Source organism: Bombus vosnesenskii, unplaced genomic scaffold (genome assembly GCF_011952255.1).
Source record: "Bombus vosnesenskii isolate JDL3184/JDL3185 unplaced genomic scaffold, Bvos_JDL3184-5_v1.1 scf7180000013395, whole genome shotgun sequence".
NCBI classification, from domain to species: Eukaryota; Metazoa; Arthropoda; class Insecta; order Hymenoptera; family Apidae; genus Bombus; species Bombus vosnesenskii.
Window position 1 is genome coordinate 965,410 of NW_022883020.1, and position 24,281 is coordinate 989,690.

At 40.5% G+C, this 24,281-nt stretch overlaps 1 long non-coding RNA gene across 2 annotated transcripts in view; it reads left to right on the forward strand.

Annotated features, from left to right (window-relative positions):
• Window positions 1-24,281, forward strand: part of LOC117237660 — a 160,427-nt gene that overhangs the window by 86,822 nt on the left and 49,324 nt on the right. For both annotated transcript variants that reach the window (XR_004494044.1, XR_004494045.1), the window contains exon 3: window positions 6,547-6,634. This is a non-coding gene — a long non-coding RNA (uncharacterized LOC117237660). The remainder of the gene's footprint in view (window positions 1-6,546; window positions 6,635-24,281) is intronic.

Consider the following 24,281-nt stretch of genomic DNA (forward strand, 5'->3'; position numbering starts at 1 on the left):
AAATATTTGCCAGTCCATCGGTTTGATCGTCCTCAGTATTGGACCACAGATTTTTTGTTGTAGTTGCATACATCTCGGCGTGCGTATTACTGTGTATGCGTGCGTGTTACTGTGTACGCGTGCGTATATTTTTCTATATGCAAAATAACGTCCGGTATATTTGTCCTGGGGCGCGTTACACGCAGCGTCTGTTCAATTGGCCCTTCTCTCGTGTAGCGAGCTTTAAAAACCGATCGACGCTCCACCGACACCTGTCAGACAGAAAATAACTCTTGTCATCGTCGCGATCGACGGGGCTCGCGGGCTAACTGCGAAATTGTCGCGCTGCACGTGGACGACATCAAAGCCCCGCGATCTCGTCGACGAATGTTTCTTTGATCGCGAGTCTGGAAATTGAAATTGTCGATATGCTTCTCTTTTTTACTTTTTTCTCTCTCTCTCTTTTTTTTGGAGCGAGAGAAGCGATACAGGATGCTGCGTCTTTGATTAGGGGCTTGGTAGTTTCCAAATTTGTTTCGAAGCGAGTTTCGGTACTAAAGGTGTACTCTAGTTATTTTTCTCGGTGTATTTGGCAGCATTTAAAGGTTCAGATTTATAAATCTCGAGTCGATGAGTATACTGGCCATTTTTCTGCATGTAGTTAGGTTATATTGGCAGTTTGAGGTGAATATCGAATCGACAAATTGAAACTGTAATCTACTAGTGATTTTTTTCTATGTGGTCGGGATTCTACAGCAAGAAATATCGAGCTTCTGGAAATTGAAACCATTTTCCACGCTTCTTTCTATATTCCAAAAGCTTCGAGCTCTGAAATAAAGAAGAATCAGAACATTCCCCAAAGTTCGCACGTTAAATCTATCAATTAATTTTTAATTACAAGATTAAAACTACAATACGGTAGCTATATACCGTAACTTAAAGTTTCTTTGTGCTGTCAGACTTTTATGAATCTTTGAGATTATTCGATAAGAGCTAAGCAGCGGGAACATACCAGCAACGTATGGGCGTGAAATTCCCTAGGACACATAAATTGGGCTCGTAAAAGCTCCGGTGTAGAAATTTTGTATCTGACCGTTATTCAATTATCTGATTTCCCTTTAAGACACCTACGTTCGGCTCGTTCGCAGTTTAACGGCTCACAATACCGATTCTTGTACCCCTGCCGCCCTCGCTTGCTCATCGCCCGACGCAGAATCGTAAAACCGGTCATATCGAGCGTCGTAAAAGCCATCGAGGTTCGGCTCTGAAAGGGGCAAATTACAGTCGCCGCGAAAATGAAAGTAAAAGGCAGCTGAGAACGACTCTGGGAAAAATTCTTTTCCCCTTTCATCTTTGCTCTTCATTACCGAGTGTCTTTATTACTCTCCAGCTCTTTTACTCGACGTGGAAATGTACGAATAAATATAATAAAGGGAAAACCAAGTCGTTTCGGGTATTTCTGTTCCTTTAAAATTTCCTCCATTAAGAGTGTCTCGTAAATGAACTTGCAAGTTAGTCAGGCTCCTACTAGGTTGGTAATCTGTTGGAAGCTCTTTCAGGTAAAAATATAGAAATTTAATCAGTTGATCGTCTTTTTTCCTTTATCGTTGTTTCATCGAATCGTAATTGGTCGACACTGGTCCTAATGTGCCTTTATAAAATAGTAGAACGCAGATTTCTGACGATATTCGGATGCCAAAATGACGAACAATTGAAAGACCCGCTTTCTAAGAGCCATTATAATCAAAGTTAGTCAACCTATAAATCTATCCTTTATTAATCCTCAAACCGAGATCAGCTCGGACCTGGCGGAAGCATTAAAGCAACAAAAAACTTAAATGCAGGAAAGCAGGAGCTCACACGCACGCGCAAACACAAACCGAAGAGGCCAGGTTTCTTAATCACTGCCTCTAATCGGTCGGAGCCCGGGCTCATCAATCTCTTCGCGCCGCGTCAAAGAGACTGGGAGTTGTATAGTTAATGAGGCCGAAGCGTAACGCTCGCGGGTCCGCCAGGAGCTCTCGTGTCGGCCTTTCAAAGCGAGCCAGGGTGTCTTGTTAATTATTCGACGTTTGCTTTAGTTTAGACCGCGTAATCCGCGCATTATTCAACAGAGAGCCGCGCGTTCGCGGCCCCGGTTATCAATAACATATGACGCGAAGCCCACGGCCGATTTGAAATTATGCGTTTAACGAGGCTTAAATATTGCACGCGTACATATGTCGTAACGCCACGCTCGCTAATCCGCCCGCTGGATTTACGGCAGACTGACTCCCCCCATCCCAATTATGTCGATCGATCGTATTATATCGAATAAAAGCCCCTTCTGTTCCCCAGGTGTGTTTTCCTGATTACGTTACGTCGAAACGATGCTATATCTGTCCGCGTGCATTGTTATTTCGTGTGCAATCGCTGTCATCTACAGATCCTTAGTAAAATGCCACGAATCTTTGTGTTGGATCGGATAAGACGCGTTGTGTCGTTTTTCGATGTTGGGACCGTTAGAACTGGTCCGGGGTCTGGTCATCGAACTGGGGCCACCAAAATTTTCAACGTTCCGTAGCTTTTTTTAAGTTGAGAGGCACTGCGGTTGCCACAAATGTTCGGCTTATCAGTGTTTTAATAACAATCTCTCGTAATAACGTGGCTCTTTCAACAAATTTTCATATTCCGATTAAGAGAATAGAACAAATGACAAGGAATTTGTTCGCAAATAATCGACAGACACAAGCAGCGAAGGACAAAGACACGCAAGTATCAATTTTCTTAACTATCCAGGTTGAGCTCCGATTTACCAAACAACCTGAACAAAACAGTACATCAGCGTATCAACGAGGGTAATAATTAGAACGCGTGTACACCTCACGAGGGGAGGATTCACGTCGATTCTCTGATCACGAGTTGCTTGTATCGAAGAAAGGCTCGTTAATTGAACGCCGGGGGCAACGTCTCGCAGTTGAAAATTAGTCGAGTCTCTCGACCCATCGCTGAACTTCAATGATCCACAAAGAGACTAACTAAACCAGCCTAACGAGAGTTCAGAAAGGACCGAAAATCTGAATTTCCAGCGAGAAACACGTTAACACACCACCTTTAATTTATCATCAAACAATCTTAGAAAGATTCGAGTTCGAAGATATCAACCTAGCGCCACCTGGAACCGACATGGCCGCTGTTTGCGCTGTTCTGACCCAAATATTGAGATACGGGTTTAAAGTAGGTCCTGTAACTTTTTTTAGTCGATTTCTGCAGGCGTCTTTTCTAGATGAAAGTTTAGCAATGAAAAACAAATGTTTTGTGTACATTTTTTCATTCCATATTCTTAGATTAAAGCAACGATTAAGATATAAGAAAAAATTGCATACATATCGCAATCAAATCATTAACTTAGAAAATGATCAAACAAGTGAAACTTTTTGAATAACATACAGAAGAAAATAAGTTTTGAATATTTCGTAATTTTAAGCGACGTCCGGAAAATGAAGAAGGATATTTGGAATGTCGAAAGCGTCAAGCAGAAATATCATATCCTTCTTACATCGGAACGTTCACTTTGGTTTCCACGTATCTGTGATTCGATCGTCCATTCGGTGGCTCAAACAAACTCGCCTAATTTCAAAAACGTGCACACAATTTGGCAAACGGCACGTCCAAACATCAGAGCCGGGGCTCATCAATCGATCCGCTCATCAAAACTCGCTTCCGCGCGCGTGGCTAGCGTCAGCCATTTTAATTCCAACTAATAAAATCGCCTGGAACGTGCTCAACGAAAGTTGTAACGAAATTCCATTCCGTGTTCGTGGGAACAATGTGCATCCTGAGTGTAGTCTGAACGCGACACGCAAGCTTTCATGAATTCCCGATGAACAAAATGGCGGGTGGCACGCATCGACGCACTGTAATGGCGTCTGCGAGACCTTCGACGCGCCCTTTGTTCGTGGAAAATTGTTTCTTCCTCGCGAGAGATCTCTCAAAGCGGCGTTAGAAAATAACGCCCAGAAGGGACAATCGCTCACGAAGTTCAAGATTTAGCGCGAACCAAAAGCTTTGGCCTGCCGATGACTTTGACTTTGTCATCGGAGAATAAAAAGAACGGTGTTTAAGCTTCGACAAAGTACTTTCAATTGGAATTGTCATTTTCAGATAAAACATGATTTTTGTGCATCCATGATTTTTCAAGATCTTTTATTATAGTGAAATTTCTAATATTCTTTACCACGTTACGGTAACTGAATAAACAAATGAATGATTTACAATTGTAGTTCTAAATCTGAACCAGTATCGTTAGATTATAGGTTATGTTTAATTTGTACGAAAATGGATCGAAGAGATTGAAGTACTATTGTAATCAATTCGTTGGAAGCTATAAAGAGGAAATATTGGATTTTTAAAAACATTAAACGATGTTACAAGAACATTTAACTTCGCTCAGTGACACTTTTATGGAAACTAACATCCGACACTGGGGCCCTTCTTGCATTCAACGGTGCAATTAAGGAATAACGCTTGTAACTGGTCTTGGCTGCGCTGATTTCCGCTCGTTTCTCGCACTCTGCATGCTTGCCCGGCAACTACTGAACTTGTTCAGGGTGATTTTACCAAGGGATGAGTTGGAAAGAAGGGCAATTTCATCGCAACAGCTCCTAATGGAATAAATCGTAGATTTGCTGATTAGTAACGCGCGGAAGATTGATCGCAGCTAGTATCGATCTTTTAAGTACTTGAAACTTTGTTGAATTATATTGTACACTTTCCTTCTTAAATCAAATATCGGTGTAGAAAAATATTTGTTTAAAAAATACCAAGTCTTCTACTATAATAATACTATTAGGTATTGTCAATATTTCTTAGAAAAACTTATTTTTACAGAATTTTATACATGCATTTTTAGTCAAATATTTGTATTGACGAATTGATCGAAGCTGACAGATTTTTGAAACATCAATGTTTCTCTTACGTATATTATCATATTAATATATTTATTATTTCATGTAAATATATTTCATGTAATAATAAGTACACAATATTAATGTATTAATAAATAATTGCACAGAAATTGAATTCGTCATCCAAAATGATAAATCCGATAAATAGCCTTGTTACAGTAACGCCGGGCCAAACACGAATTAAGGTTACTAAACCATGATCGAGCGATTTTTAAAATCACTAATAGGCAGAAACAATATCATTCGTTATCTTTTATTAGCCTTGCATTTTAATTACTTTTATCTAAACGTTCTGCATTCCAGCCTACTCGACAAAGGCGCATTTGTTCGTTGAATGATTTCGCGGTATTCCCACTACAGAGCTATAAATTATGAGTCTACACACCCTTGAAATCGTGAGCGAACTCAGTCGTCATCGAAGTTTCATGGGCGTCGTATGTCTCGCGCCTGCCTCTATGCATCCGCAACGTCTAGTGATTTTTGTTTCGCGTTCTCTAGTGTGTGTGTACGTGTACGTAGCCTCCTTAAAATAACGCGTGCTGGCTGAAACAACGAGAATGAAAGATGCATATAAATAGTAGTTGTAGTACGTATACAGTCAGCCACGAAACTTTTCGTACAACTTTTAAAAGGGTCGCTTTCATTTATATAAAACAAGCAAACAAAAGCATTGGTGAATATATGCAGAGATAAAAACATTTTTTGTGTGTAATTTATACGAAATTTATTACGATAGTTAGAGAAACTATATAAATTTTATAAAAAAATTGTACTGTAACGAAATAAAGTTATTATTAATTTTATGTTATTCTTGTGAACGTATGATAGACATCCGGGTTAGTTACTCGAAATTAATTAGAAAATATCAATAATTTTAAATAGGAAAATCCTGTATTTAGTTTAAGATCCTATTCATCTCAAATCATAAATAGCCCACTGTAAGGAATTAATTTTTTGTTGCCCTGCAATGATGGTAAACTAGAATAAATACGAAGTAGAAGGTTTGTGTACACGCGAAACTAGACGAGTCGCTGCTTATCAACGAGTTTTCTTTTTATCAGTGCGAAAAAGGAATTTTTTTTCGCTTAAGTACCGCCTCGCGGGGGTGGATTGCTCTTTGAGAAACTTTCGACGGATATTGGGCTGCCGCTAAGAGAAAAGAATAAAATCAACTATGGCCCGGAATTGGCCAAAGCTGGACTTTCATAAAATCTCAAGGTTTCCATTGGAATTAGTGTTTTTATGAAAATTACTCGCGTAAGAAACTGAAACACTGACTCCACCGCAGGGTATTCCCTGAATTAGAAACGCTGGAGTTTTGCTTCTCTGGTGAGAATTTTTATTTCCCGGCCATCTATATAATTAAATTACCAATTGTCGTTTCTACCAGTTCCTTAGCCTTATTCTCGTCTTTAGTGCGCCTCACTTTTAAGTGTATTCCAAATGAGAATTACTTTGGTAAATACATTGCGGGAAGATGCATTTGAGTTTAATTTATCGCTAACCTTAATCTTAAAAAGTTCATTTTCTTTGTCGAGCACATAATTTGCAACAACGTATTTATTGATTTCTAAAGTATAAAACGTATTTAATTAACCCAGCTCTTTTCTTCCAATTTCAGAAGAAACCAATGAACGTTGATCTCTTCGTAACACGATCCTAACCTCAAACATGTTCGCCTGGACGAGCGACTAACCATCCTGTGGAACGTAAGTACCAGAGTATATTTTCCAATAGTAATTCAAACCCAAAGGGACTCTCAGAATTTCTTTGAAATTCGACGAATCACACAGTTTAATTTCTCATGAAACATTGCCCATTGTTTCGAAAACGCAACTAAAGTTTTCGAAACGTTGCGAAACGAACGCTCCTTTTTACCGTGTCACGTGGATCATCCTATTTTCAGCGTGCCGCGAAATTTCAAAAAGTAGAGGAGAAAAATAGGAAAGAATGCGTCGTGTAATTGCTGACTCTATCGTTCGTCAGCCGCGAAATGCCGAAGCTATAATTGTTCGGTCTCGTTCTTTCTCCTTCCCTTTTTTTTTTTTTTTTTTGCTACTCGCGAGTCAGGTATTACGACAAACAAAGAACCGAGGAGAAAGAAAATGTTCATGGGCGTTTTCAGTGGCACAATGGGGCGGTGCGACTTCTTGAACGACATGAAACTAGGTTAGACCAGGCAAAAGAGCGTACCTGTTTTGCAAATAAATTTTCCTGGCACTTGTTTGTATTAAATTTAAACAAGTCCCTAGGTGTGCGTCTGTTTAGATGTCATTAACTTTTTCATTATTAAAGACGACTAGAGTCGGACAAATTAAGAATGCGTTTTATATTAAGGATGACTACAGGGTGTACATGCAAATGGACGACTGCAATTTCTTTGAAAATAGTTGGGGTAGGAAAAATTTTGGGAGGACGAAATTAAACGGTGATATATGTATACTTTACGCAGTTTATACATTTTTTCTTAATTTAGTTCCTGTTCCTTTTTGTCCTATTTGTAAATTGAACGAAACGTTGGGTATTTTTAGGCTACCCTATATGTATGGATAAGGCGAGTTTATAGAAACGCGAGGTCGCCGCAAATGTATTCCACGCCGCGATTTCGTTTTCGTTGGCCGTGTCTACAAAGTCGCGGCATCACGGAACGTAAATTCTGTCGCGCGATTATCTACATAATGGGCAAGCGTCGCGAGAGTACGGGAAATTTATCGTCCGACTTCCCGATGAAAATTCATATCTTTCCCACCGTTGAAATTTTCCCGGCCCTTTCAACCAAGGAACCCAGGCCTCCTTCTCGTCCCTGGTAAATTCTGAATCCTGGTTGCTGCCTTCAAACCTTATTGCCCTATGATTCTTTGTTCTCGTCTTGCGTTTCAATTCCATTGCTGTTATTCGGTTCACTTTTCATCCAATTGTGTTTTCTGTTCTGTCGTTAAAAACTGTCTTATACATATTATTCTAACCTGATATCGTTATATCGAGAAGGTTTAAAAAAATCTTCTTCCGAATTTTAATATTTCAATTTTGCTTTCGTTTCGATAAAGGAAAATATTCCAAAGCGGGATCGGTACCTTTTAAATTCGCTAATCGATAAATTATCGCGAAAGAGGTGAGCATTTTGGAACGAGAACTTCATTTAAATATTTTATACCGTGCTTATGATATCGATAGTTCTTTGTGAATACACTTTGTCTGTCATTATCTAATAGGTTTTGTTATTGTGCATAGAAGAGGGTAAATAACGACAAAATTGGGTTAACCAATTATTAAACGAACCAGTTGGTGCTAAATTGTAGACCAGATTAGGTTTCCTATTAAGTTAATTATTTACTAATTACAGTACCATTGATTACCACGGGTAATCCATAATCTGAACCAACACAGCGCATACTTTCTATATCCGATTCTGCAATGACATTCTAGATGGGTCATTCGTATTGAATACACGTGAAGCAATTTAATTAATTATTATCCACGATCAAATTTTGGATCAAACGTTCAAAATGATTACTCCAATTTTTATATTCCCATCTCGCTTTCTTTGCAACAAATATTTCAATGTTTTACTAAAGAATCGTTAAACATTTGAACCAGCTTCCTACTTTGGCTCATTTTATCGTATAATTATTCTTCTTCTTCGTTCGTATAAATATTCAGCAACGTCAGTAACGTATTTTATTCAGTTGGATGACAATTATGGGGTGTTTAAACAGCTTCGAAATCTGACACCAAGAATTTTTCGAAAAACTTTATTCAGCATTCGAGACGAAGGAAACGTGCTTCGTAGAGAGACACCCTGTATAACGCATAAGGGATGTAAGCGCGCCCGCGCGCGTATGCACACAGGAAGCCCGAAGGAAATGTCTGGCAGACGCCGGGGAACGTGATATCCGAAGTCACTCACGAATTCATAGGATCCCTTTCTTCTTTGTTTTCCTCCGTGCGGCCGTGTAACTCGCACGCGACCACGCGTACCGATTCGGTAATGTTCCCGAGGATTTCCCGGCAATCTCAGCCCGCTTTCCGCCAAATCTCCCGGCAATGAGCCGCGTGATGTTTTTCTATCCTATCCAACGTCTCATCCTAACCCATTGTTCGTCTCCGTGTTTCCTGGCTGACGGTCAGGAGCTGAATTTTGGATGTTGCCTGGAGCATCGTATTTCTTTCTACCAGCAGCTATCGTTTTATCATTTACTCACGCTGGATTTTCAGCCTGGAATGGATGGGAATAAAGAGTCTTAGGATTTATCGAGGGGGAATTGGGTTTCTGTCGAGAGAAGTTAGAGGTCTCATGTGAGAGTAGGGATTAAGGAGTTAAATGAAGATTGTTATTGATTTTCGTCCACACCGTGACTACTCAGAGTTCTGTTTAGCTTATGCTTATAGAAAATATAATTAATTTTTTAAATATAGAGAGTTACAAATACTCTGCTGAATGTAAACTTAGCAATGGTAACTATATGACACTAGTTAACGCCCACATGGCGCTAGTGTCGCGTTATTGGGCAAGCTGAACACGATCATTGCAGTGGTAAGATATTGGTAAAGAGAATAGTAGTAATCAATGTAGAATTTAATAGACAGTGTTACAGATTGGTTTGTCCTTATTTATCTACTAATTTTTATCCCTATATTGGTTTGTTAAGAATTTTTCTGAGTTCATTTTGAAGTAATTGTTCTTTATTGGTTTTATATATAGATGTACGGTGATCATTTGTTGTTATTTTCATGGATAATAGATACTTTTAAAAATCCTGGAGAAAAAGGACATTTTAATCAGAAGGAAAATTACGGTGTACCCTTATTAACGAACAATTCAAGTACCCGGCGAAACCTTACCCTCGCTGGTGTTGTATTTCAAATTCAATTTTCCGATTCTCATTAATTTCGGAGCGCTTCAAACGTTCGCCAAGATTAATTTTCTTCGTCGTCGAATCGCAAAACATTTAGCATAACGCGGAAGTCTCCCGCTCGTTCTTTAAATTACTAAAACTTCGTTCTTCTTTCAATGATTGAAAACACAATTAATTGAAGCTTCGATGCAAAAGTTAGGAAACTGAAAAATCCAAAGCTCGGACAAAAGAATGTACCAAAGTTTTTTTTCAAGTCGCCCAACTCGAAAACACTTTTAATCCTGAATAGTGAAGTATTCGCTGGTCGAATCGCTTTGGACCGCATTAACAACGAGAGCGTTACGCAGTAGTCAGAACTAACTGCCAAACTGGACTAACGTGAGTTCAACACACAGCAAAATTTTCCGTAACATTTTATTTTCTTCGATCGGAGCAAAGAGAATGTCAATAGAGGAGAAGCTGCGTACACAGAAGGTAATCCTTGTAAATTCCTGATAACAGTCGCGTTTCCATCTGGTGGCTGGTGCAGACTAACCGGAAACGAAGAAATTGGGTAGAAGGGAAACTACTGGCTGGTTCTCGTTGCACATATACACCAGGATTTAGGTCAACAATGCGGAAGCCTCGTAGAAATCGCTCCGGGGAATAGACTAGGGTAACCGATTGAAAGTATTCTACTCGATTTGGCCGCCATTCCATGGAATCTCCTGAGCGTGGTAATGCAGCCACCTGCTTTACCACCGGTTACGTGTAACAGGATAATCGTCGACCCAGTTCGCGAATGGAACATGATTCACCGTGTGTTCTCGTCGTTGATCTTCCACTGACGATCCTAGTTCCTGAATGGAGGGTAATCGAAATCGTATGGAAGAGTTTCGATTCGCTCGAATTTCTAATGGAAGAGCGTTTCTGCCGTTGGCAAGGATCCGGGAAAAGCGTGCTGAAGCTGTATTGTAGTATGCACAATCCTAGTCATAAATATTAGAGCAGCTGCTGGTTTCGTATGGAACGTGATAATTAATTTAAAGTATCAAGGAAACGATTAATCTCTGTCAGAATCTTAGGTTCGTGCAAGGTTGTATCATCTATGGGATATTTGAAAATTCGATATTACATTTATTGAATCTAAGATACAGGTATTTCCATAGAAATATGAAAATTCATCAAGCGTTAAAGTTTCATTACCGAACTAATTTTAAAGAAAAATGAGAAAACAATTAAAATGGTCGTCTCACCGTAACGCAATTAAGTTGAACAATAAGACCAGGCTGACCATCGTCACCTGTTGTCGACATATCCGAAGGCTTTGGAGTAACCGTAAAACAGCGAAGTTCGTTTCGCTCGAAGTTTCGAAACGTTTTATCGGTCGAATTGTATAGTGTGCCGCCGTTATGATTGCTTAATTTATATTCGATAAAACGAGGCGAGGTCTCTAGATGAAAAATCGTAGCAACACGACGCAGTTCAAAGGCGTGGCGAGTTAGCGGTTTCGAACAATGTCCGTGGAAAATAAATTCAGTCGCGTTTTTTACGGTTTCTGCTTAACGTTCCCGGAGAAATAGCGGCTAAAGAGACGTTAAACCGGGATATTTTCAGCTGGTCGGCGCGCAGGATTCGTTTAATTGGAATTGTGAATCGATGGTAGGGTTTTTATTTTTAGAAATTGCCGTGGAAATTGGAAAACACCGAGTAAATTTTCATCGTTAATAGCGTCAATTTGTTTTTAAATTGTGAAGGTTGATTTTTCCAGTTTAAAGTTCAATTTAGCTGGATTAAATGGCGGATATTGAGTTAGGGATTCCAGGAGTAATCGTGCAGATTATCCAATTCCATAGATTTTGCCCTATTGTTATCGAGGCACGAGTAGCGTAATTGTTACACTGATAAATACAGCGACAAATTTAGTCACGTGTTCCAGGATATACGTAAATCTAATAAAAAATATCCAAGTAAAAATATTAATACGAATATATTAAAAAAATATATGCCGACCTATTAGGAATCTAGAAATAAAATAAGATAATTAAAGATATGTATAATCTAGATCAGCCATTGTAAAGGTATTCAAGTCGAAAGGACCGATTCAGGTGATAATTAAATTTTAACCAATTTCGATCAACCTGGTGTCGAAGGAATGATAAAAAAGCCAAGACTGACAGGCTGCCAGAAAGTGCGTTGACCCAGTTGGAATAAAAATACACGCGCGTGTATTTCGCTGAAACGCAGTCGCGTTTTTTATTTTTTCTTCTCTGTGACTGCCCGTTTTTCTCCGTGTCTGACTGCCACAAGTAGATAGTTATGTCGCACGGTTTGCATTTTAAAGAGCCGAGCAGATTGTCGTCACATTTTAAAGAACCGCAGGCTAACGACGCGTACATCCTCAAATAGAATCGGGTTCCTGACGAGGATTCCTTCAGGCTCTCTGAATTTTTTCTCCTGCCCACCGACCAATCTTCAGACTGTCATCGTCAGTAGTTAAGACGGCTTTCCCCCCTATCTTTTTTTAAAGAGCATCTCGAGCATCCTCTGCTTGATGGTTTCGAGACGTCTTCAACAGTAATTAACACGTTCCTTTGGTACATTCTTTTGGGCAGGCCGTTATTTAGAGTCTGATATTCTGTCGTCGTGTCTGCAACAGGTTTCTGAGAAACTAGTTGGTAGTTTCGTGTCTTTCGGGTTGGAAATCTGATATTTGGTTCGAAGTTTTGAGGCTGTAAAAAAAAAAGTAGAAAGTAGATGGAATTTTTAATTGTTTTAGCTGTTCGAATGCAAAATTGAAGGGAGTTGTTATGGATCTGTTGATAAAATTAGGTTGCATAGAAAATCCAATTGTTTAAGTTGTAAGTGCCGAGAAGCCAATTTCTTTTCGTTTAAAAAACAAAATATAGAATAACAACGTACAAACGTAGAATAGAATAAAAATAAAATGTGTAACATAATGTTTATAAAGGAACAGTTCGAAGGATTGTGCGGACAGATAACCGAAAGGGAAGAAAAATGATCGTGCCGATGCGTTTTCGTAAAATTACAGCGAATGTAGAGCGGCGAAAGGCAACCGAAGGCTAAATCATTTCAGAAACAAAGTTATCCCGCGGTTCATTCCGACGGGAGCTTACACGAATACCTCAGATATTAGTTCGTAACAAAATTCCCGTGCTGCCAACTTTTCCAATAAAAACTTCGGACATCATCAAAATTAACCTCCCCAAACAGATTCCACTTATTCAATATCCTGACGAATTTCAAAAGCCCGATACTTGCGCACGGAATTCTTTTCCCCTGCAGTTTCGCTCAACTTCCTGTACACCTTATCAGCGGCTTAATTCTATCGTGCAATTGTTTCGCCATCTTTAGAAAATCTCTAAAGATGTCTTAAGTATTACTCTCAGAGGGAAACATTTGAGAAACGATGAAAACGACGAAAACTGATTGTAACCGATTAGTGAAATAATTCGAAAGTTAATCTTTTAATGAATGGAATATTATGCTACTACGTAACTGATGTTCTTGATATCTTTGAGTGTTCAAAAGAACGACAAAAGTCATATATAATCTGAAAATCAAATGGCAAGACGAATGAAACTAGTAGAATTGATTCGCAACATATTAAATTTTAAAAGTGCATTTCTACAAAAGATAGGAGATGTAACTTATCGAATTCTTTATCCGTGGTTTTCAATTACTATATTCCTTTCGAAGTATCTGTGAAATAACTGAAAGTGACACGTGGGTCGTCGAATACCCCATTGTTCCAACTAATAAGAGGAAGAGCCTCCTAGTCGAATTCTTAGGCCGTGCGCGGTAGTAGCGTCGCGAGACGGCGCTGGCGAACAATGGACAGGTATGACAGCGGCGACAAGTGTCCTGGGAATACCTATTGTTTTTTCCAGGCTGCTACAACCGCCGGCAGCGTTAATGTCCCCGGTAATGGTCGGAGAAAGGGGCTAGGTAATGCGAGCTGCAGTCGTCTCCGCGTCGTCCTCGTCGTGTACGTGCAGCAGCAGCTGGAATTGCCGGCTGCTTTTTGAATTTCACCCTTCCTCGAGCTTCTGTCAGGCTAATTTCGGAGACCTGACTCTGGAACGAGCCGGACGACTCGTTTTCCAGTCGCTGCACTCAGAACGAGATACGGGGTTCTTGCTGGTTTTTGATGAACCGAGGTTAGGTCAGTATTCAGCGGTGAACGGCCTGATTGATTCGGCTAGAGACGAGTTCCGGGGAGAGAGGCTGGAGGATGCCATTGTCTTTTCAGGGCGATGTTAATCTTTGACTTGTGCGATGAAATGGAGAACCAACGAATACTACGATAAGAAAATAGTAATGCAAGTTCGAGGTTACGTAGATTAATAGCAATTAATCAGATAGCTGATGCCAGCGCTGTCTGGTGACTATCGTCCGCAGCCTAAAAATTGGATAAGGCTGTTCCTCTTGTTAGCACAAACAAATGCGAGGTATTCGACGACTTAGGGAGGCAAAACGTGCCTTTTAAGCGGAGCAAATAAAGGAATCCACCAAAATCGAATCTCCTCACGTTTTTTTCTTCGGTCTCCTTCCTTCTTCTGTGTCTTATTTCACTCTACGCGTGTTTGCCACCTTTGTCGAGGGGTGAATCCATTATGGCTGGCTTGTTCTCCGTTGGGGATACGCCGAGCGAGATTTTCTTTGAGCTGCTTCGATTCCTCGCTTTGAAGTAGGAGTGGGTCGTAGGAAGCGTGAGAGTTGGAGACGAGGACAAAGTGTTATGGCTGAGGAATGATTGACCAGTTGGTCTGACTGTGTTGCTGGCTCTGTGGAAGGTAATACCTGGCGATGTAGATAAAATGGAGTCGCAAGGAAAGTGCTACGAGCAACAAAATTTTGGTGTTGGATAGACGAGTCTAGAACGCAGTTTACAATATAGCAGTTCCGGAAACTATTGATTTGAGAAAGTTGCGCTTACTTTATTTTTATTCTTCCAAGATAGTATTCGCGTATCATTTTTCCATTGGGCAAAAGTCAAATAGTCGATGAAAAATTTGTTATTCTCATAGAGTTCATGCCAGGACAGCTATCGAGTTACTTGGAGGAACATTCTGTTGCTATCCAGAGTTCATCGAGAGGAAAGCTAAAGTTCCGACAAAAATTGTAGTTTTAGGAGCGAAGTTGGAACGTTCGATGAGAAATCGTCTTCCCAAGATAAACACAGGCGCTCGTTAAATCGAGCACGCGGTTGGTTATGTCCGAGTTCATTGTTTTCTTTCTTTTCGGGCCTGCTGGACCGCGTTCGATTAATCTATTTGTCAGAGCCAACTTTGATGGCTGCCCAAGTTTCAAGACCGAAAGTCTCTTTTTCTGTCGGAGTTATGGTCCTTTTACAGCACGTTATATTTATAGAAGCGTTCAGGTTTTCATTTTCAAACTTGTATTTTATTCTTAATATGTAAATATGGAATTCTTAATCGTTCGTAAAATTGACTGGAATTAGTTCCTAGAACCAGTTCCAGGTATTCGTATCAGGAATATCGATCCGTAAGGTAACTTAATGCTTTTCAACACCATTGATCACCTCCTTAATTAACGTTCCATTATTCGAACACACGTTGAGTAGTTATCGTGTTACATAATTAGATCGTCGACGTCGTAATTAGATATGCCTCGTGTACCAACTGAATACAGCTGTATAATAAATTTTCGCACGCCATTCGAGTAAATTTTAAAAATAGATTCATCGCAATTCCTTAGCTTTACGAATCGGAGATTGATCCATTAGTACTTTTCATTTATCTAAGTTCGTCGAGGGACGAACGATTCGTACGATAAAAATTCACCAATTTTTCTCTCAATTTGTATCTCAATTTGTAATTTCAGAGTTATAGAACATCGTCGACGATAAATTATAACGTCGTTAATATAAATATTAGCCCTTTACCAAAATGTTGATTAAATTCCTTCAAATTCCCCTCCGATCTGTAGCCATTAACACTTGTCACAGCGAATCGCAAATATTTCTCTAAAAACCTGCTGTATAATCTCAACCAATTTTCTCGCGTATCTTGTAACCTTGTCCTCGAGATTTCACAACTCTACGAAGCACAATGTTTATTCCCTGGAGAGTTATCGTTGTCGAACATGTTTTAACCGACAGAAACACGAGTAACTTGTACATCGCTGGCAGTTCTGATAAAGCGTAATCATGCACGCGAATGCCAGTCGCCTGTAAATTAGCGTGCGAGTGGATGTACGCGCTCGCAACTGGAATTCTTCCGTATAATTCCCCCTTTCCCTACCAAATAACACCGATAACGGATTAAGCGTGCCGGTTCTCTGCTATTAAATTACGCCGGTATCGCGTTAATTCCATTTTAATTTTTGTATCATTGCTGTTCATTGAGTCGCGTCACGAACCAGTTCGCCATCGCGATTTATTCCGGGAAACGTCGCCTCGTCGTAGTCATGTAATCGTGCCAGCATTAATTATCTCAGAGATATGGCTTTCGTTGAAGGGAATTAATAATTCAAAGTGGTAATCGATTTTTCAAGAATCTTTTCCTTCGTTTCATTCCGAGATCTCGAATTTTTGGCCAAACTGTCATTTCATAAGAATATCGATTTCTTTCGTGTTGGTTAAAATAACCGAAGGTAGTAACAGTATTTATATAGCAGAGGCATTTTTCAATCTTTTAATAGTATAATCAAATTGTGAAAAATCCAGAATGAAGAATTCGAAGAATAAGCAATTTTTGTTCATATTTGTGCGCTTCTGCAAAGTATACAGAAAATTTGTACGAAGAATGCCATAGTATAACAAAGATTTCTAGAAATCTGAATAATCTGTACTCGGATAGATCGGAACCTAATCTAAAAATTCCCGTTTCAAAGCTACAGTACGACTAAATTAACCTGCAAAATGACGACTATGCCATTGAAACTCGTAAGCATATAGCAAACATCGTCCAATTAAACGATATGCCCCCTGACACGCTAGAAACGTAGAGACTCCGATGTTGAAAATCGAGCGTCGAAATTCCCCTCGCCATCCCCGAGCTCCGCCATGCTAATTATTAACATTACAACAACTCGACAACGTCGTTCGATCCCATTCAACACCGCCACGGCTATTATCTCGATCAACTGAACCGTATAATTGCCGCCTAATGATCTTCTCCGAATTATTGACTATAACTTGCTGTTAAGTAACAGCATGTCGTGAACTGCTTTAATAACGTTACGACGAATGAATAGACACTGGTCCAGTCCATACTTGTTTCGGTGTTTACCATACGCTCTCTTGCAACGCCAATTATCCACGCCGATTCTGTGAAATTAGTGCTTTGATCGCTTCTGTGGCTCCTCGATCAGAATTGCAGGAAATTGTCCAAGCAAGTATTTATTCAAACAATATCGAAGTATAAAAATTTCCAATTATGCAGTTTACTAAGTTTTCCCAATTTTCGCTATTTGGCCTTCGTAGATTTGGCTCGGGTGTCGGTAAATTTATTTAAAAGTGTTTGAACGATCGAAAATCCAGAAAATTGTTGACCCTCGAAAGAGCCAAATATTATGTTTTTCACAAATTTTAAGAAGATGCTGAATCTCTCTCAAATTTCGCTACGAGCTCCCTGAACGGTCTATTATTTGTTATTTTCGTTGAAACGAAGAGCGCTCGACTCTGTTCTCAACGGAGGTAGAAAATATTCTTCCAATATGGCTGCGATATTCTGCGTAGAGGAACGTGGAGATCTCCACTGGGAAGATAATCGCGGCCTATTAACGATACAACGAGATTTCAACCGCGTTATTCTTCCGCCTTCGTTCCAGTTATCCCACTATTGGCATCGGCTAATGCGGCGGTTCGGTTTCATTTCGCGGCGGCTAATCTGCTGCTACTGCCAGCCAGATTCATCGATTAATTCGCAGCCAGTGGTCTGGGGAGATTGCGTGTTCCTCGTTGATTTTATTCAATGGTAACTTAATAAGAGAGCAGATTATGAGTCTTGTCGGTGGGATGATCGTTTCATGTTTTAGTTGATGGTGAATCTGTTCTCGTCAGCCAACTCAATTCATTCGCTGTTATTCGCGCGTGTGTCGTATGGTTATACACAATCTGTATACGTTACGATCGAATTTAGACTCTGCAATTTTTCTCTGACAAACGATTTACCTCGTTATACGATGAATCGTCTCCCTGACTAATTGATGGAAACTTAAACATTTCCAATTGCCAGAATTCTCTTCTATAGATATTTATTCTATTAGGAATACTTAAAAAATTCCTAATAGATCAGAGAATCTACTTGCATCTAATTAGAGTCTAATCAGATCAAACCGACCCCCTATTTCCGAACAACGTTGTTCGGATAAACGCGAATCGCTAACAAGAAAATCACACAGCGTTTATCAACCACCCAATTCATCATTGACAAATGAAACAATTGCGAAGTGAATGACGTCAATCGAAACGGTGAGAGCACGCACAATAAGTATCGTTTCCAATGGTAGCCTCCGATAGACGGTGTTCAGAGGACAAGGTAACCGAGCAGCGGATCGACAGGGCTTAATTAGTGAATTAATTAAACGCCAATGAAACAGCGGAGCAATATCTTTCCACCGGTCAGTCGGGTGTCCTGAAAGCCGCATAATGCTCGCGTCCCTGTCTGTCGGTGACGTGGCAAACTGGAGCACGAATAATCGGCGGCAATTAAATGGTAGAGCGGCTTCCGATCAATTTTCCGGGCCACGAGCCTGCGGGGGGAGAGTAGCGTGTGCCTGAGATAGCGATTCGCGATCAAACCCGTCACCAGGTACGTCGTGTGCTGATCCACGTTGCTCTCAGGTGGCCACTAATTGGCACCTGTTTCGAACTGTACAGTTCGCGAGAATCATAGGAAATTGCGTACGATAGTTGGTGGAAGTACTCGAACATTTACCGCGTGAAACTTTTATAAATACCACGCGCGTATTTTACGAAACACATTGGAATTTCGTTAGAACTGCGACGAGGCACCACTGTTCTGATTATGCTGACAAAAGTTGCAAGCAATCCGAGAACGTACAACAAATTACGAACGCTCGTGGCTTAGTTATTACACGTAGATAGAAACGAGGTTATTTTATCGTAACGTTGAACACGAATTTGTCAAGTTCTCGAAAATATAGACGATAATAATCGAACGAAGACCCGCTTTTTCGCACAATGTGCTAAATGTGTCATAGTCTATTATTTGAGACCTACCTTTTCAAGTTTTATACATGGATATCGATAATTCCAGCCCTTCGAATATTCTAGATACCTACGACCCTAGCTTCTGCTATATCGAGAACGGAAATCAACGATTCCAAACTGTAAAATAGCAAAAATAACACTCAACACGTATGAAGACTACATCACTCGAAGGATCCAATTCCAGCAATCGTCTACCTGCCTATACTCGCCATTCCATATATCCAATCCCCGGCAAAATGACTGGTCTCCAAAGACTTTGGCGGTAACGTTCAGCTCACGTTTCAACCTCCATACCGCTATCAGTCGCGTATTTCTCGCGTAACGTGTAAGCGTGGCGATAAAATTCGAAAATCGCGCAAATATATCGATCGCCCTACTTTTCGATGGAACAACGACAAACGGGTTTCTCGTCCATGTTTTCTCGCGTCGGTGTGGCGTCAGGTCGATTGATGGGATCGCAGCTGTCGCGTGACACTCGCTTCTACACGATCAGACGCCGACAAACATACGCACACATACTCGCGTGTCTCTTTTCTCGGCTAGATTTATCGTGGTTTAAGGGGCGGTCGATTCAATTACGCTTGCGAACAGTGCCCCTGCATTTCGTCTTGCAGCGCGAAGACAAAGATTTAAGCCGGCAACGTGGCCAACGTTCGGACGGTTTAATGGCGTTACCGGGGAATTACAAGATAAACAGAGATTATCTGTTCTCGCGGGCGCCTGGCGTCTTCTTCCCGCCGTGCACGTGCTAACTATCGGTTGCGCTGGTAACGGCGCGACCAGAATAGGTGGCGCCACGTCCGAAGGAAATTTAGCGTTATCGTAGAGTGGACGCGAACGGAGTTGGATTTAATGGCGGGTTTCGTTTGTCTCTTCAAGCGTTTTGGAGAAATTGAATTTAGATGAATGTGAGAGTGGATGCTAAAAGGGACGATTGTCGACAGTTTGTTGCTTTATAGAAGAGTAGAATCTGGTACATAAACCAACTGGACAGCAATGTTGTACAGTTAATGTACAGTTAGCGTGATATTAGAATTCAAGATTAGATTTTTTATTCGAGTCTTTTGAGCTCCTTTAATTATTGTTGACATCTGTTTGTTGCTTCACGGAGGAGTAGAATGCTATATAGTACTTAATACGTGTAATCTGGAAGTTTTAAATTGGATTTCTTGCAGGAGGGTTTTGGCGTTCTTTTAATTACGAATGTCAAGAGGAATGTTTTTGTACGAAGGTTGTAATAAGAGGTATCATATTCATAAAGAAAAGATTAATTAAGAGAGGGCGTCTCTTTTATACCAAAGTGTAAGTTTTTCGTAACAGTGTCCAGGGGAGAACTAAAAGAACTAGGTGACACCACTTGTTAATTTTTTCTTAGTCCCGTGCAATTTTGTTGGGTTGTTCCGAGATTCAGTTCTACGGAATTGCAGTGCGTAGAATTGTACTTTTAAAATCATTCGATTCTTTTTAATTCTTTCGCTCTAAAAATGAAATTATCTTTGGAATTTATCGGAATGCAGCAAAATGAAAGGGTTGCTGGAATTGAAACATCGTAAAAATCGCAACAAATTTGTACGTAAGACTCCGGCGATAATTTCTACCATTTTATCGAAAAGCCATTTCGAGAAATACTCTTCCATGAACCTACGTTGATATTACGAAAGATTCTTACGTAACACGATATAGGAAAACGGCGCTAAGAACAAGGTAGAGAAAACAAGGAAACACGATTATTAAAGAACTAGCTTTTCGTTTGAACACCGTCAGAATAAAACTTGTTATTCTCCATCGCGCTGCCCTGTTTAAAAATCCCACACTCGGCGATCATTCGAGCCATTTAATGACATCAAAGGGTTCCATTAATCGTTGTTCCCGCGGTGCTTTCATAGACGACTGACTGGCTTTTATTTCTGCTCGTTCCGCGTTTCAATTTATCGTTGACACAAATGCGACCGTGATATTCATTATGGCGAAATTGTCTTAACGATAATCTGTCGACGCTGGAGGAGCGCGGCTTCAATTTCTCGTCTACTTCCGGTTCCCAGTTTCTCCCGTTTCCCTCCTCTGCTAATATAGCTGCGCGCTGCACACCCTCTCGCAGTAGCGGATTTTTTAAATACTGGAACGATGGTCCGTTTCACGCCTTCTTCGTTCATTAAAGTCGATGGCGTGATATCCAACCAGGATCAATGCGATCGCGGGGAAACGTTTTCACGCACGAGTGCTCCTCTTTTAAGGGCACTTGGAATTCTTTTTCTGGTTTCCTTCTCCCTCCCTCTCCCTGTCTCTCTCTCTCTCTCTTTCGCTCTGCCCCTTTTTTCTTTTAATTCTGAAACTATTTTTCTCCATGGGTACGTGAGCACTGCAGGTTTAGAATATTCTATGGCCTGAAACGTGGAAATGGAGAAGCAAAGGTTTTTTTCCCAGTATTCGGGAATTTGATTTTAAATAAAAGAAGATGGCACGTTCCCAGCGGAATTTGGAAAAAAATATTTGACGCAGTTTTTACGGATATGTTTTATTCTGCGGAGTACGAAGTTATTTGCTGGCGATATTGGCAAAGGTTAAAATTCTCTCTCAATCTCTCTCTCTCTCTCTTTTAACTGTTTTTTGATAAAAATAGATCTCTGTTTGATCTATTTGAAATTGCTACGATTTAATTTTCTTGAAATGTTTGTGAAATTGTTTGTTATGGATTTGTAATACAACCGTTTAATACTACATGTGAAAGAGAAATCTGTTTTTAATCCTTTTAGTATGACTTGAATGCAATTTTCCTAAAAATACCTAAAACTCTAAAGGTTTAGGAAGAATGAGAATTGTCTGGATATAATTTTCCTGAAATACCCTTAAAGAAACATTCTAAAAATTATAATCTTTGTAAATGAAATCTTGTATCCCAACGAGTTAGCCTAATCCATCGATCGAAGATCGATCGGTCTGACATAAAAAGCGTTGTTTAACGATAGATCGTTGATGGCCCATAGAAATTTACCTCGCAAAGTTGTCGAAGAAGATCCCTTGTTCCCCCTTGAGCCATACGCCGAGAAGTTGAGGAACGTTTTAAAAAAGTTGCCTGAAAACTAAAAGGATCGGCACCCGAGGTTTACCTCGCAAGATAAACTTCCTGCCTTTTAAGTTTCATCTCGACGATCCTTTTTCTCCCTTGGTGATAACAGCGAGCAGACTGCAGGGACGAATCAATCGATAAACAACGTTAATCGCATTATAATCAAAATATTTCCCAGGGCATAATCAGCGATACGTATTCACGGTGCGTTGCTAGCCCCCATGAATTATGCAGAAGCCAGCTCGTGGTATAATTTTTATTAACGACGCTACTTCTAATCCCGTGGCTCGTGTCGTGTGCAGTAACTTCAACCAATCAGAGTAAAAGAACCCGTGTTTTCTTCGTGGCTCGAATATTGATTGTTATACGTCCTCGTTATTTTCTGCTGTTCCTACGTTTATTTATTCCTCTTTAGTTGCCTCTCCTGATCCTACGTTTTCAAGCGTATACAAATTCAAAATTTCAATTGCAACTTTAATTAATACGGACTTTAAGCGACGGTGGTTTTAGACGGCGAATGAATTTTTCAAAATCTTAAATTTCAATAAAAGATCAAATATCCTTTCCATTCGTTTATTCATATTCGATTCTACGAGATATTTGTTTGAACGCACCTGAAAAAAATAGTATAAATTCGCAGTAGATATCGATATCCCGAAACTCGTACCATCGCCGTGGTACCGCAATTTTTCTTTAACCAAAAGGACACGGCGCAGCTTCGAGAACCAGCCTTTACATCCCGCAGAACCCTGTATCCTCTTCTTCGTAGTTGCTTCTCCGTGTCTCACCATGCTCCGCTACTTTCCCTTTCTCCTTACAGTCGCGTCTTCCACCCCCAATTTATCTCTTCCTCTTCTATGTAGCGGCAGCGTGGCTCCGACAGCCGACAGCCACAACGTGCGTCGCCGAGCAAACTGTTCATCAACCCCTGACCCTTCCCCTCCGCACGTCCCTGTCGCCTGGAAACTGCCTCGCCACTCTTCCCAACAACTCGCCCATCCACCCACGCCCGCGACGCTCAGCCACGGACAGGGTATCAGTGCAACTGCATTCAACTTTCTCCCTTTCCATTCGCTTTCGAGTTCGAGTTGCCCCGCGGTTTGCGCTTCCTCTCTTACTTCATAGAGAACACACGCGTCGCTTTTAGGTTCTCGGAATTTTTAAGGCTCGTGGTCCACGCTTCTTTTTTTATTCCGTGGAAAATAACACGCGTGACTTTCAGGTTTGCGGAATTTTTTCGGCTCACGGTTCACGCTTTCTTTTTCATTTCACAGAATACAATGCGCGCGAGTTTCCGAGATTTTCAGAATTTTCCCGGCTCATGGTCGACGCTTTCTTTTTTACTCTATGGAAAATAACACGCCTGACTTTTAAGCTTTTCGCAATTTTGTTCCGCTCGCGGTTGACGATTTCTATTTTATTTCACCGAGTACAATGCGCGCGACTTTTTGACATCTTGAGCAGTTTTTAGGCCCACGGATGACCCTTCCTCTCTCACTTCGCGGAGGATTACAAACGCGTGAGTTTAGATTTCTAGGATCTTCGAGATTCGCGCTTGACGATCCATACGATCGATTTTTTACCGAAAGATTATCTCATGACTAGAAACAGATAATAATCGATACTTGTTGCTCTACCGTGGGAAGGTTCTTTTATCGAGACACCGTTGTCTGTCTGTTAGTTCGGATTATTAACTGAGCTTTTGTCATAACGGGGATATCGTTGAGAGAAGGAGACAGCTAGAAACATTTTTTTCGATGACTATGACGATTGTTAAATTAATTATAGCGTAGTGGAACAGCGGCAATCTGTTTGGTGCCGCAAGCACGATGCCTCGCATGTTTCATGATGCGCCAGGCATGATAATTGAACGGCATAGCTGAGCTCTGGCTCGTGTTAACCCTTTCCACCCTCTCATAAATTCGACGCTCCATTCTGACAATCTGGATTTTCACGTGAAAAGTTCCTCCATACTCGCAAATTTATTTTACAAAATTAGACTAACGGATAGCCGTTTGTGATACAGTTGGAACATTTTCACGGAGATTAAAAGTTACGCGAGTAACTGGGAAATTTTGTGAATTCTTTCGTCACTTCCGCAAAAAGTTCTCGCAAGTCGTTAAATGTCGATGTAAATGCTAGGCTCCGTTCGATGGATACGAAGAGCAATGAAACTTTATCGCTACTATTTCCGTATCCAACATCGGCGATCATAAATGTGATTTTACTGC